This window comes from Oryzias melastigma, linkage group LG9 (assembly GCF_002922805.2).
Source record: "Oryzias melastigma strain HK-1 linkage group LG9, ASM292280v2, whole genome shotgun sequence".
NCBI classification, from domain to species: Eukaryota; Metazoa; Chordata; class Actinopteri; order Beloniformes; family Adrianichthyidae; genus Oryzias; species Oryzias melastigma.
Genome location: NC_050520.1, coordinates 3,359,899 through 3,375,753, shown reverse-complemented (window position 1 = coordinate 3,375,753; position 15,855 = coordinate 3,359,899). Strand labels below are relative to the sequence as shown.

The window sequence follows — 15,855 nt, the reverse complement described above, 5'->3', positions numbered from 1 at the left end:
TTAATTAGCTAAAACATGTACAATTTAAAGAAACAGTCTCAAGTGCTCTTAATCTAGATTTAAAAGCATTTATGGAGATAAGTTCTCTCAGTTGCAAGTCCTTTTGAAGCAAATTCCATGAGGACGGAGCAGATGAGAAAAAAGCCTTTTTCCCAAGCTCAGTACGAACAGAAGGAACAGAGAGTAATAAATGGTTATTGGAACGCAGAGCATGAGATTGAACATATCTCTGTGTGATTAAGTTACAAATATAATCAGGAAGAAGTCCAAGTATAGCTCTGTAAATAAAACTGTACCAGTGAGTTAATCGCCTGGTGGACAGAGAAGGCCATCCCAATCAACAATCATCAATGTACACTATGACGTGGTGTTGCGGTGTTGCGGTGGGGCGGCCGTGGTGCAGTGGTAGGGCAGTCGACTCCTGATCAGAAGTGAGCGGGTTCGACTCCGCCTTGCCCGCCCATGTGTTGAAGTGTCCTTGGGCAAGACACTGAACCCCGAATTGCCTCTGGTGGGAGGTTGGCGCCAGTGTTCGGCAGCGGAGCCACCACCAGTGTATGAATGTGTGTGTGAATGGGTGAATGGGTCTGTGACTGTGAAGCGCTTTGGGCCCTCGAAGGAGGGTAGAAAGCGCTATACAAGTAAACGCCATTTACCATTTACCATTTGCAGCATGTCTCTGAAAATGTCGTTGACGAATGCCGGAAATACAAAGGGGGCATTACACAGACCAAAGGGCATGACTAAATATTCATAGCGCCGGATGTTGTGGAGAAAGCAGTCTTCCACTCATCCCCTTCCTTTGTGCGGACGAGGTTGTAAGCGCTACGTAGGTCGAGTTTTGTAAAATATCGAGCCTGACGTAGCTGTTCTAAGGCCGCAGGAACCAGGGGCAAGGGATAACGATACTTGACTGTGATTCAAACTCCTGTAATCTATGCAGGGACGCAGACCACCATCTTTTTTCTTAAGAAAAAAGAATCCCGCAGACGCAGGGGACGTGGAAGGTCGGATGAACCCTTTCTGAAGTTCCTGCTGTATGTATTTTTGCATAGTCTCAGATTCAGGCTGTGACAGTGGAAACACCCTAATCTGCTCAGGAGTAGAACAAAAGACAAAAAGAGCACCACTCGGAACAACCTGAGCCTTCACATTTTCACCAAGACATTTCAGAGATTCAGCTATCTTTAAAGGGTTCATAGCCCTAAAGCCATCACCTGTCTGCTCCTTAAGTCTAAACACAATACGCCGTTCCCCCATAGACCGTGCCATTTTCACCTCCCTACAGTCTTCCATTTCCAAACAAGTGCTCGAGCCAGACCTATCCCGCTTTCCACCCAATTTCGCCCTATAAATATCAAGTCCTCCCGACGCCGAACACATAACGCAAAACCACCTCAGAACCAGACACAACTACCAGCACACCTGCCAAGCGGAGAAGTAATGGACAAACACCGTCTTACCGGACCAGTACAGGCCATCGGCCGGAGTCCAACCAAAACTCTCCAACCTGAACAGGATTTCAACAATTACCAACTTTCAGCAACTTATGCAGCCAGTGATCTAAACTCTCCTCACAACCCGAGCTCTAATCACTCGACTCCACACCGATTTGGTGACTGCAGGCAGACTAGTGGTGGTGATGAGGTGGATTGGAAACAGCTAAGGAGATCAGACTGAGTGTGGAGAGGGAGTGCAGGGTCAATACTCAGGTGAGCGCTCTCTCTGGTGGTTGGAGAGGGAAGCAGCAGGTTGATCCATGACACTGACTTTAGGGGACAGCTCTTATCATACAACCGAATACAAGTTGTTAAGAATTTATCATAGGGCTCATTTACGTCGTCAGCAGCATAGACATCATTCCATTCCGTTTTCTTTAAGTCTTCTCTAAATCGATTAATTGCATTTTCACTTCTCATTCTGAAAGTTTTATTTGAACTTGCTTTTTTAACTGTTTTGACTTCATATGAAAAATGATGCAAAAATTGGTAAGTGGTCTGTTATATAATTGATTAAAAGACCACTCTTCATTAAGTATACGTCTAGACCAAGATTTGTAAAACAAAATTGTCTATCAATATGGTAGAATCACAAGTAATTCTGCTAGGCTCTGTGATTGCTGGATAAAGCCCTCTGCTATACATAAGATCAAGAAAATTTGAGCTATCTGGATCCATTGGCACGTTCAAGAGGTTCATATTGAAGTCTCCACAAATTAAGTTCACTTTGTTATCTTTCAAACCCCAAAAAATGTCCTTCAATGTATCAATAAATGTTTTAACACTGGATCCTGGAGTTCTATAGAAGCAAGAAATTACAATATTTTTCTTGTTTTTCCACTTCAATTTCCACTGTTATACATTCTAACAAATCATCAATTGCAGTAGACATTCATTCCACCATTTTACATTTCAGCTCTATAGAAGCAAATAATGCAACTCCAGCTCCCCTTTTAGATTCTCTATTAACATAAAATAAGTCATAATCATCTAAATGAAATTCAATTCCTTTTCCTTCTGTCAACCAGGTTACAGTTAAAGCTACAACTTGGAATTTCATCTTAAACATTTCCAAATAATCTTTTATTTTACCAAAATTGGAATACATACTTCATATGCAATGTTGTTGTGCTGCAATTTAACTTGAATAGAACCATGAAACCCAAAATGAACATTTGGTCCTCTGCTCACAATAGCCCAAATATTTATGTGATTTAAACATACTTTAGCAGCAGCTGTGTGCAGCACAATATTATAGACAGCTCTGCACCCGCGCATGCTCAGCGCACCCCCACTCTGTGCATGCTTGCCCTCAGTGCACCTCAGTCCCGCCACGTGTGCAAACTATGGCGTTATTTTTGTTCCAAAAGTCTGCACAGAAATAAAACATCTCCGCGAACGTATCACACATTCCTCGCGGACATTGCAGACCCTCGCGAGCGCTTCTGCCCTTCACCCGAGGAGAAAAAGGCCTCGCACGCGCCAGAGTGTGTTTCTCGCGACCAGAAGAAGTCCTCGCGAGAGCATAAAAAGTGCTCGTGAGCTCCTGAGCTCACCCGAATGATGCTCGCGCGCAACATTTTGGCTTGTGCGCTCGCGGAGTCTCTTTCTACGCGCGAGTGAAAGACGACTTTTGACACATGGGGGCGGAGACAGAGGGGCTGCGTTGGCTCTCTTCTGATTGGCCTATTTTGTACACTGGAGGTTTACGTTTGCCCAGTAGATGGCAGTAATGCACCTCAACTCTGTGTGCCATCCGCCATTAAACCAGACAAGAAGAAGAAGTTTACTTTTGCAGAGAGGAACGCAATCTGTGTATTGATCGAAAAACAAACCGTTTTTTTCGTTTTCCGATTTGTGCACTAAATCGAAAATGCAGCAAATGGATAACCAGTGTCCAGTTTCGTTTGTTTATTTCGTTCCAGACATGCGGGTTACCTGGAAGTAGTTTATACATGCTTATTTTGATGGCTGTAGCACTGCCTGTGCGGTAGTTGTCTTTCGTGAAGGAAAACAGACCATTGTACTGTTGTTTGGTGACCGTAAAAGAACAATCGGAGACCCAAGGACATGAAAATACTCCTGTTCCAGGTAAGAACCAGTTATATTATTATTATTTCAGTCAAATGTCTCTGACGATGTGACTGCTACTTTGACAAGCTAGCTATGGCTAACTCCCTCAGGCACACACAGAATAAACTGTGTGGAGGCTGATTTTTGGTGAAAACGTCCCAAAAAAGGCTCCGAGCCTTTGGCACGTTTCTTCCTTCAGGCGGTGCTTTGTCCTTAGCTACTGCTGCATGTTTAGCCTCTTTTGGAGAGACTCAAAATGTCCGGTTTTACCTCTTACTATTTCATGGGCTTATTAAACCCTTATGTGATTATAGATGAAAAGTTGTTCTCTGTACATCACTGAAAAGCAATAATCATCAATGTCTCTCTTTTTTTCGAACCACATTGTCAGAATGTTAGTGACGTAGCTTCTCCAGAGGTGTGGGATGTGATGCTAGCTAGCTAGAGCTAGCGGTGTTGTCCCAAAGATCTGTGACAAAAACCGAGTTTTCTTTGGCTCATTTTGGATAAGAAACGACAAATATGAAACGGTTGTCGTGAAAGAATTTTTCAATGGACAATAAATAATGATCAGAAATATGGTTATAAGCTATGGCAGGGAAAACACATTTGTGACAACAGCTGTGGTGGATTTAGATTTACCAGCTTGTGTATTTACTTTATATTGATATTGTACATAAAATAAAGCGTGCACCAATTTCATAACTATTTTACTTATTTACTTTACTCTCCCAAATTAAGCTCAAGGGGGGGGGGGCGGTGAACCCAAGCTCAGCTCAGGATACAAGGGCAGACCAATGCAGGCAAAGCATAGCCAATGCAGCTGCACAAGCTGGGAGTTCAGGGAGCACCGTTCAACAAAACATGGCCAGGTTTGGGTGTGTTACTGTTCAATTCAATTCAATTCAATTTTATTTATATAGCCCAAAATCACAAAGGAATTTGCCTCATTGGGCTTCAAAATATGAACAATAGTTAAAAACTAAGACTAAATAAAACTGGTTATCCCTGCCCTTAGACCTTCCCTCCCGGTAAGGAAAAACTCCTAAAAAACCTGAGTCGCACGTAATTTTCCAAAAATGTGTGGCCAATGCTGAACTTCACACAGACTCACATGAAGGGTTAAGGTTAGGTTTATGGTTACGGTTAGGGTTAAACGAGCAAATGGTTCCTGAGTGCGGCTGTCTCTGCAGCTCATCGATCCTCCAGGGGATGGATCAGAGAACACATTTCACGCATGTAGGAGCGTGAAAGCTAGTGGGACTTTATCCATCCATTTTCTTGACCGCTTCTTCCCTTTCGGCGTCGCGGGGGTGCCGGAGCCTATCCCGGCCACTGATGGGCGAAGGCGGGGTACACCCTGGACAGGTCGCCAGTCCGTCGCAGGGCCTCAATCACACACCCATTCACTCTCACATTCACACCTAGGGACAATTTAGAGTCACCAATTAACCTATGAAGCATGTTTTTGGACGGTGGGAGGAAGCCGGAGTCCCCGGTGAAAACCCACGCATGCACGGGGAGAACATGCAAACTCCACACAGAAAGGTCCCAGGCGGGATTCGAACCGGGGCCTTCTCGCTGTGAGGCAAGAGCGCTAACCACTGTGCCACCGTGCAGCCCGTGGGACTTTATCTTTAAGTCAATTTTTTTTATAAGTGCGGCCAACAACAAAATCCAGCCTTGGACACACTTTAAATACGTGCCGGCGATACAGCAATGTGCATCTGGCAGCACGTTTTACGTGCGGCCAACATGAACTTCCATCACTTTCTGTGCTGGACCCACATAAACACGTGCGAATAACATCAGCCTGAAAATGTAATATATGAATTGCTGAAAGGTTTTGCTGTTAACCCTCTAGGGGCAAAATTACGTTTTAGAGTACAGGAAAAAAGAGCTTGCATGTTTTTTAAAAAGGCTAAAAAATATATGATTGTGGAGTGATTAGCAAGTTATCATTTAGCTGTTGCAAATCACCAACGCATGCCCTGAGAGGGTAAACTTAGTTCAGTGGTAAACACGCTGCCAGAAGCACTAATACACTAAAACTTACCACAACAGCTTAATTTCTAAAGTCTTATCTGATCTTTAAAGTCACTTACTTGCATATCTTCAACTGCAGTACCTGCAGCCATTGTTTGGACAATGTTCCGCCACGGAAGCTGTGCCCCTCTGCAAAAGTAAATTTCTTCTTCTTGTCTGGTTTAATGGCGGATGGCACACAGCGTTGAGGTGCATTACTGCCATCTACTGGGCAAACGTAAACCTCCAGTGTACAAAATAGGCCAATCAGAAGAGAGCCAACGCAGCCCCTCTGTCTCCGCCCCCATGTGTCAAAAGTCGACTTTCACTCGCGCGTAGAAAGAGACTCCGCGAGCGCTCAAGCCAAAATGTTGCGCGTGCGCAGGGTCACTGAAGTTCTGCTGGCACGCGAGCATCATTCGGGCACGAGGGGCGAGCTCAGGAGCTCACGAGCACTTTTTATGCTCTCGCGAGGACTTCTTCTGGTCGCGAGAAACACACTCTGGCGCGTGCGAGGCCTTTTTCTCCTCGGGTGAGGGGCAGAAGCGCTCGTGAGGGTCTGCAATGTCCGCGAGGAATGTGTGATACGTTCGCGGAGATGTTTTATTTCTGTGTAGACTTTTGGAACAAAAATAACGCCATAGCAAACGCGCTCAGCACACCCCTAACTCACCACGTGCGTGCCAGCTCATGTGGTGGGGTGACCGTTTGGAAGACAAAAAAGTCAGAGAAAACAAAAGAGAGATAATTAAAAAGAGCATGACTCCCAGGAAAAAGTCAGAAGGGAAAAAGTCACGAAGCTGCATCATCATCCATGACTGTTGTCATGATAGGTTGGTCAAAGTTGCAGTAAAGTTGTGGTGAATATGAAAAGTTGCAAGGTGCACAACGAATCGCAGGGTTTGCTTGAATTTGCGTTGATAGTTGCAATCTCAACATTGTGAAATCCTGGAGAGACTGAAATCTGCAAAATGCTCTGGAGGTTTAGAAATATCTAACTTTGCGTCCAAGGAACAATACAAGGACTATTTTAACAGTCTAGTGACAGTTACTCTATGGAAGATTTTTAGTTCCATCAGACTCTAATTTTTATTTTGAATTTTTTTAACCCCTGATTTTTTTTCTGATTTTTTTTAACCTCTGAATTTTTATCCTGAATTTTTTTTTTAACCCTTGCTTTTTAAATAGCAAAAATGTATGATCCCAAAATATTTTCTATCTCAAAAAATTATGTGTTTTTAATTCCGAGACTTAAAATGGCCATGCCTTAAAAATTCAACATAAAAAAATTCGGAGTGAAAGACTTCGCCCAAACAGTCCAGGAGCACATCGATATCCAGCCAATCAAATCCCGACACTGACGTGACGTCAGCTCTTCCTACGCTTTATGGGAGTTCAAGATGGAAGCCAACTTAAGCAGTAGCACATCAGTGAGTAATTACATTTATATTTCCCTATTATTTTCTCATTGATATAGTTTAACAGAGTGCAAAAGATGCCCAACTATGTTGTTATTTTATTTTTAAGTTCCCAGTCACGTTCAGCCATCAAAAGTTACTTAGCTTTTCCGCTAACGTGATGCATCAACCACAGCTAGCATCTAGCATCTGTCTCCTCGTATCACCGTGCCGAGGGAGATTTTTCACATGTACCGCGGGAGATTACCCATTTTCCCTGCTCCCCTTATCCAAACGGGCCGTGGTAAAACGATGCAACTATTAAACCGAGATTTGTTGTGCATCTGGCAACTTTTTATTTTCATTGCAACTTCGACCGATCCATTGTGACAACAGTCATGGGTGACGACGCAGCTTCGTGACTTTCTCCCTTCTGACCCCTCCAGGAGGAGGCGTGCTCTTTTTCTATCACGAGTCTCTGACTTTTTTACTCTCCCCCACCCGCTGCAGATGTGCACGTGGCGAATGTGTATGTGTGTGTGTGTGGGGGGGCACGGGGGGGGGAGGGGCACAGATATTTGGGTTGTGAACAGGGAGGACCAACGTTCATTTTGTGTGTCATGTTTCTATTCAAGTTAAATTTCAGCACAACATTGTGTCATGCTAAAGAGAGTTGGAATCTGACAAAGTGAATTGATTTCATAATTAACCCTGTTGGGTGCTGTCTATGAGTCATTGCCAAATTTTTGACTAATTAAAATAAACTTGTTTATTAAAAATGGAGGGCGCTTTTGGATTGATGCCAGGGTCACCAGGAGGTTTGATCCTGATGTGGCATCCATCGATGGCACCTGCAGCTTTAAGGAAAAACTCTGTGCTGTGCCAGCCCTGCAAACCCACGGGACTCCACCTCCAGGTCCTCAGGGGTTTTTGGAAGGTGAAGGTCCTTATGGCAAATGGCCAATACCTCCTCAGTGACTGTGGATGATGCAGTGGACAGTGGAACGAGAGATCCAAACACTCTTGAGATCATCCTGTAGGATACTCCGCTCGCCAACCAGAAGAGAAACACCAGGATCTCAGTTACATCACCCCACAGACGTCACCAATGGAGGTTCAGGAGGACTGCAGGAGAGTTTCTGTTCACTCTGATTCTGGTCCTGGATCTTCACTGTTAATAAACCGCTCCAGGAATGAGAGACTCAGGTTGATTCTGCATTACAGGGTGTAGTCTGCTTTAAAAGAAATACACAAAAAATACATTTATAGTAAAAAAGAAAAAAAAAGAAAAAACTTAAAGCAAACATAAATATGTGTGGTTTTAAGTATTCTGATCTTAGACTGTAAAACATCATTATACTTAGGTGAACATGAGAATAACAAAATACTTAAATACTACTTGTACTGATTTCATATAAGAGTAGAGTAAAATTGTTAAAATTATTTTTTGCAATAGAAGAAGTCAGAAGACAAAATAAACATTTAACACTATTGTAGTCTGAATAATAAAATAAAAACAGTATTTAGTTAGTTGTTTTACAATCTTCTGATGCTCAGAAAAATTGGTGTCAAGCCAGCACGCTCTCGTTAAACTGCTGTCAAGTGAGCCCTCTCTCAAATACGGCATGCGACTTTAATACAATCATTACGGTAGCAGCAAGAAAGGCTTCATTTCAAAGTAAGAGTAAAGCGTACCTCCTGGTTTCCACAGAACCATTTCACTTCTCACTTAGAGTATCCCTTCTTGTACACTAACCCACAAAGTTTCAGCCAGATCTGATGAAAAATCAGAATAAAAAATTCAGAGGTTAAAAAATTTCAGAAAAAAAATTCAGAGGTTAAAAAAATTCAGAGTCTGATGGAACTAAAAACCTTCCATATTACTCAAACTGCCAATATCCCCATTCTTACCTTAACATCCATTTTGAACATCCCCAACATCCTTTTAAAAAAAAAAATGTTACACTTCCCAGCTTGGCAAGTGGCGGGCGTAACACTATTAGAACTTAATTATTGACAGAATATTTATTTATTATGGCCCGCAGCATCAGGTACTGATGGCAAGGACCATATTATTATACTTTTAATTTAACCTTTAATATTTACTCAAAATGATCCAGCGCGATTTTATTGATCATTTTATGGTCGTGCACAGCTTTAAATTTGGGCGATAGGTGGTGATGGGCGGGGGCTGCGCGTGACGTCACTTCAGGGATCCCAGAGTGTAAACAACAATGGCGGACGGTTTGAGAAGTGACGTAGACCACGATTTAGCGGATATTTCTTTGGATGAAGGTGATGAGCCTTCATCAAACATGGAAATTTAACGACACAGGGTTCGGAGGGTGTACAGCTCTACCAGTTTGAACCGGAGGTTTCCTCATCTGAGGATGACGATGGTGAAAGCTCATACAGCGATGGCGGGGAGAAGACGATCAAACTTGACTATTTAGAGGAAGTAAACCTGCGGAAGGATCATTACCGGAAAAGGAAAGGCGCCACTGCTGCCGCGGAGCGTCCTTTGTCATCCTCCTCCAGGGCTGAGGCGGGTGGCGGACCCGGACGAGGGTCTGCTGCTGCTGCGGCGACGGGTGGGCTCGCACCCCTGCCGGCCTCACGGCCCCGGGAGGGAGTAAGAACCCTTCGTGCGGGCTCGGCTGCCAGCGCCGGACGACTGTCCGGCAAACCCACAGCGTCCCCCATGCCCGGCCCGCAGCCTCGGAACCACAAACCCCCCTCAGCGCGGCGCGGCGGCCTCACACTGGCCGTCCGGCGCACGCCCGCCAGGTGCCCGTACACCCCCTGCGTTCCTCCTCCGGAGGGCCGGGGAGGGCTCAGAGCCTCCCCCTGACCGGGGAGCGCCCCTCTCCTTTATTGAAACGGGAAATTCATGAAGGGAGACCCCCTTCTTCGGCACATTACTGCACCCAAATACCACACTCCTATTCACCATTATCCCGTTCGAATCCCCAAATCCACTGCAGTCCAAATTCTATTATGTTAAGTAATTCCATGCCCAGAAAGTCATCACAACACTAGCGGATCTAGCTGGATGTTCCTGTACTGACGTCACACGACCTATGACCTACTTATCGGTGGCTGCCCAAAATCTGAGCGACCGCGCTATCTTTGAACGCTTGAAGAGAGTTCACGGGGCCGCGGGTGACAAAATAATTATACGGGGGTTCATTTGTGACATAAATACTAATGTTTTATTGCAGTTTAAGAAAAATCATGATTTTTACCGCACGAGGCCTTTAAGTTAGAAAAAAGGATATTACAACATAAATATATATACACAACTTGTAACTGTACTAAGAAGCATGACATTTAAAAACAGAATGGCAAAAAGCTACATGCAGAAAAACTTTATGTGAAAACTGATCCAGACCGTCACTAATGTAGCGCATGTTGTGGATCTGTCAATATGACAGTAGAGTTAGAGTCAGAGAAGGGCAGGGAGGAGTGTCGGGAGGTTCTGTGTCCTATTGATCAGGCTGACAACAGATGGAAAAAACTGTGCTTGTGGTGTGAGGTTCTGGTGGTGATGGATCGCAGCCTCCGGCCAGAGGGAGTAGCTCAAAGAGTCCATGTCCAGCGTGGGAGGGGTCAGTCACGATCTTTCCTGCACACCTCAAGGTCCTAGAGGTGTAAAGGTCCTGAAGAGACGGGACATTACAGCCGATCAGCCTCTCTGCTGACCGGATGACCCGCTGCAGCCTGCTCTTGTCTTTGGCAGTGGCAGCAGAGTACCAGATGGTGATGGAGGAGGTGAGGATGGACTCAATGATGGCTGTGTAGAATTGCACCATCATTGCCTTTGGAAGACCAAATTTCTGCAGCTGCTTCAGGAAGAACATCCTCTTCCGAGCTTTCTTAACGAGGAGGCTGATGTTCGGCTCCCACTTGAGGTCCTGGGAGATGATCGTTCCCAGGAAGCGGAAGGACTCCACGGTGGCAATAGTGGAGTCGCATAGGGTGATGGGGGCAGGTGGAGCTGAGTTCTTCCTGTAGTCCACAACCATCTCCAGGTGGTTCTGGTTGCACCAGGACACCAGACGATCGACCTCCCACCTGTAGGCGGACTCGTCGCCAGCAGAGATAAGTCCGATTAGGGTGGTATCGTCCGCAAACTTCAGGAGTTTGACAGACGGGTGACTGGAGGTGCAGCAGTTGGTGTACAGGGAGAAAAGCAGAAGAGAAAGAACGCAGCCTTGGGGAGATCCAGTGCTGATGGTCCAGGAGTCAAAGATGTGTTTCCCCAGCTTCACACACTATTATGCAAGAGTGATTCCTAGAATCCATCATCCGGTCAATGCTCACATGTGCCCATTATATGAGAAGATCCAGATCATTACCTGCTGCAGAAATCAGGGATCTGAGCATTGGAAATATGATTACAGAGAGCTGTCTGCTCACCAATCCAATGTTAACAGAGAGTTTACTGTAGTTTAATTTAACTGCAGTTAGAGTTTAGCTGATAAGCTTGTGTCATCTTTCATCTAGACTGGGGGTCACCAACACGTCGTCCGCAGGCGCCAGGTCACCCTCAAGCACTACATAAGTCACCTGCAGGTCTCTTCTAAAAATAGCACAAGCAAACAGCTTGTGAGCTGCTTGAAAATTAAATTTGATTGTGATGCAATTTTTAGAAATCACACTTCCCTTTACAAAGAATTAAAAATGAAAACATCTTAAAAATATATGTTCATTATTGCTGAAGCCAAAAACGGCCTCTCCCACTTTATTTATTTTCTTATCATTTTCTCGTTATAACGAGATAATCGATAAAGAATGAAGTATTCCCTTCGCCCTTTCCCGCATGGAGACACCGAGATTTTACCTGGTTTAAGATTCTTTATTTTGTGGTTAACAACAAAAACAATAGAAGAAAACTCTCCACAAAAGTTGTTTTTGGTCAATTCATTTACTTCTTAGTGGAGCTGCGCTCCTGAAACGCCTGAGTGAACCAGACCCCTCCTTTTATTTCCCCCAAACCCTGAAAACTCTGAAGCTTAGCTAATTGGATTTTTGATAATTAGTAATCTTTAATGGAGACACAATTTCTAAAAAAAAAAAATAAAAAAAACTCGCATTTTTCTAAAAAACGTTTTGGCGCTCAGAGGAGCTGGTTTTGGGGCCGTATTGAAATGGATGGACATTTTTCTCAAAACTGTAATGGAAATGGACTTTTTTCTAATTAAATGCGCTTCTGAAGTGTCTGTCCGAGTACAGCACACCAGGCGTCACAAGAGATCCCACAGCGTCACAGCTAATCGTGCATCTCTGTAAAATCAATAACCAAGATTTCCTCATTGCTTCATCTGCAGCCGCACTTCTACAGCCTGAATATGATGCAGAGGTCTCCTTTGAGGACGAGCCAGCGCGGGACGCGCGCACCACTGCTGTGACGTCACTCAAATGCTCCCTTTTCAGTGGATCAAATAAAAAAAAGCACACACATGGCCGTGTTTTAACGACTTATCCCGTGAGTTGGTCTGTGTTTTATCACATTATTATGAAACTTGTTATTTGGGGTGTATCGAAACAGACTTTTTTTGCAAAACTGTAATGGAAACACTTTTTTCAAAATAAACGCGCTTCTCTGCATAGATATAATAGAGAGTAGATGCCGCATTGACCGCTACTTCCTAGTGGCGCTGACGAGCGCCATCTTGGACCGGTCGCCCTCTCCACTTGTAGTAATCTGTTTGACAGGCGCAACGAAGAGTCCTCGCGCTTAATCGATCATAACTCGCTGAATACTCAACTGATTTTCACAATTTGTTTTTGTTGCAAACATCATACATTTAGTTATGATCCAGTACACATGGGTTGGCATAATTTATCATTTATTCTGGGCTTAACAGTAATAGAAGCAAAAAATAAATAAAAGACTCAGCTATTTCAATATATATGAACACATAGTTTTATTTTAGAAAGATAAAGATACAAATATAATATATGCAATATATTTACAGAATTATAAATCATATATTTTTAGAGAGGTAGATAGAGATAATCAAACTAGAATTATAAATCATATATACTTATATTAGAAAGAGATACTCAAACTCAGTTTTTATATTCCTTATATATATAAATAGAATATAAATATAATATATGCAATATAATATACTTATAGAATTATAAATCATATATTTTTAGAGAGGGAGACAGAGATAATCAAACTCAGTCTCATATTTCTAATATATAGATAGAAATTAATATAATATACTTGTACAATTATAAACCATATATACATATATTAGAAAGAGAGAGATACTCAAACTCAGTTTTTATATTTCTTATATATAGATAGAATATAAGTATAATGTATGCAATATAATATACTTATAGAATTATAAATCATATAGTTTTTAGAGAGAGAGAAACTAGGTGAACAAGAACATGACAAACTATTAAACCATATTTACAAAATGTTCTTGAAAGTTGGACATGAGCTAAAACCCCTTCTCTCCTTAAGGCCACTTCCCACTTCTTCCTCACATCTTTTTTGGGAAACCTTAAAATCGAAATTAAATAAAAGAGAGAGAGATTCAGAAGAGTCTACACAAACGTGATATACATGATAAAGGAAGTCAATCTTGTTTTCTTCATTCTCCTTACAATTTAATTCCTAGTTTTCAATTTTCTATCTACATTTTTTATTCAATTTTTTCTATTTATTTCATTCTTCAAATTTATTAGAACCTTTTGTTTTGTCAACAAAATAAAAATTTCACATTTCTATTGATGATAAACCAAGCAGCTAAAATCATGAGTAAGTTTCTTTGCAAACTATTCTATAGTCAGATGTTCAGTTGTTCCTATTTGCAAATCAGTGGAGTGTGATGGCAATGAAAGATATTTAATACCAGTTATATTTGTTTTATTTCTACAGAAGCATTGTTGTGCTATTTTTATGGAATACATGATTTAAAAAGTCTCAGTTAGCCTTCATAGCTGAGTGAACACCAGCACTAGATAGCTACGTTAGCTGTCAAAGATTCCACTGGTGTAGATAACAACACAGTAATAATATATTCTATTCCCTAAATAAAACCAATAAAAATGTTCAAACTTACTTGTGAAAGGTAATCCCGCGATCCCTGGCTTCAATAGTCCGCCGATTTGAGCAGGCATATGCCGCACAATGCTCAGGCACCTTGTGTTTGTCTTCTTTATTTTTGTTTGTCTTGGCGACAGGACGACCGGTCCAAGATGGCGGCCGCAATTCCTGCGCTCCAGCAGCCAATGCGGCATCTACTCTCTATATGATATCTATGCTTCTCGGTATGAAGACTCTGCTCTGAGCACTGCACAGCCGCTGCACTGAGAGGTCCCACAGCGTCACAGCTCTTTAGAAATTGCGGGTCATACGGAATCGCGCCGCAGCTGTCATGACTACAGAACACGTAGCGACCCAGACGTTGGAACCCGGAAGAACTAAGCAGGAGGCGAGCGTGGTAGATAAAGGATTTAATAGTGATGCGAGGAGGTAGTAACTTGAACAGGGCAAGAAGTGGGCTCCAAGCAGGAGGTCGAGGCTGGAGGCGTCACCGGTTGGTTCCTCGGAGAGGGAGATAGCCGTCTTGGGAGCAGGACCGTGGAGCAAAGGCGGAGGCTCGTGGGATGACCGTGGAGAGAAGATCCAACTTGGGATCCGGCAGAGGCAGACAGCAGCGACCACTCGTGGTAACAGATTCCTGAGGGTGAGTACGAAAAAGGGATTAGACAGAGTCTCGTCAAACGCGTGGCAAGACTGTGACATAGACGAGGTGACCAACTATGCACCATCAGGGGCAACGGACTGGCAAAGAATGATGATCCTGGTGCTCCTTAAAAAGGCAGGCGAGGTGATGAGGTGAGTGGTCGCAGCTGGGGTTAATCAGCAGCCGGGTGGAGAGGAGAGGAGAGTGGAGAGGGGGAGGAGACTGACAGAGGCACCATGACAGCAGCACCTCCTCCTCCTCTCCTCATTGCTTCATCTGCAGCCGCACTTTTGCAGCTTGAAGCCTGAAGTCTCATGAGTGCGAGAGCTGTGACAGAAACTTGAATGGATGTTGTCGTGTTTTCAAACAGAAAAAAGGTCCAGACGCTTTCCTGTTAGAATGCTTTTTCTTTTAACCGCTGAACAGCTTCTTACTCCTCTGAGTCTAGCTGTGCTGTACGCGCCCCAGACAGAGCTGTGACGTCACCCACATGCTCCTTTTTTAGTGAATCAAATAAAAAAAAAATACTTGTTCTCATTCATTGCCGTGTTTTTAATGACATATCGCGTGAGTTGGTTTGTTTTATTACATTATTATGAAACTGCGTCATTGTGACTCTGTTTTTTCTAAATTCCTAGAATTTGGTTAAAGTTTCATGTGTAATGGAAACAGAACCCAGGACTGCTGAGTGTTTCTGCATGGTGCGTTCACTAAGCACCGGATTTCGGCAGTAAAACTAAGCAGTTTATCAGAGAAAACATAGAACACCGGCACTGATCCGTATATGATCAATTAATTAAATAGTGTCAACGTTTCCTCTGAAAAACTGATCTGCTTATAATCAATTGATTTAATAGTGTCAACGTTTTCTCTGAAAAACTGATCTGTTTTGCTGCGGATTGTATAAAAAAAACAAAGTTTGTAGCGGACTGAGTTGGGCCGAGTGGCTGATTGGATTTGCTTATGTCCAGAGGTCAGTGAACGCACCATGAACAGATTCTTGTCTGCTGTGGGATCAGTCCATCAACCTGTTCAGAGGTTTAAGGAAAATAAAGTGACGGGTGCATTAGACTGAATTAAAGCGTTTGTAGAGTGTAGATCCAAAAATAATAGTTATAATTAGTTAATTAATACTTAATTAATAAT

At 43.1% G+C, this 15,855-nt stretch overlaps 1 protein-coding gene and 1 long non-coding RNA gene across 3 annotated transcripts in view; one reads left to right on the top strand and one right to left on the bottom strand.

Moving 5' to 3' along the window:
- The window catches only part of LOC112148611 (stromelysin-3), a 131,725-nt gene that overhangs the window by 69,862 nt on the left and 46,008 nt on the right, over positions 1-15,855 (top strand). The gene's annotated exons all lie outside the window — the stretch shown is intronic.
- LOC118599118 lies at positions 14,462-14,956 on the bottom strand. Its single transcript, XR_004948410.1, has 2 exons — positions 14,792-14,956; positions 14,462-14,703 (listed from the first exon to the last, which is right to left on the bottom strand). It is a non-coding gene; the product is annotated as an uncharacterized LOC118599118 (long non-coding RNA).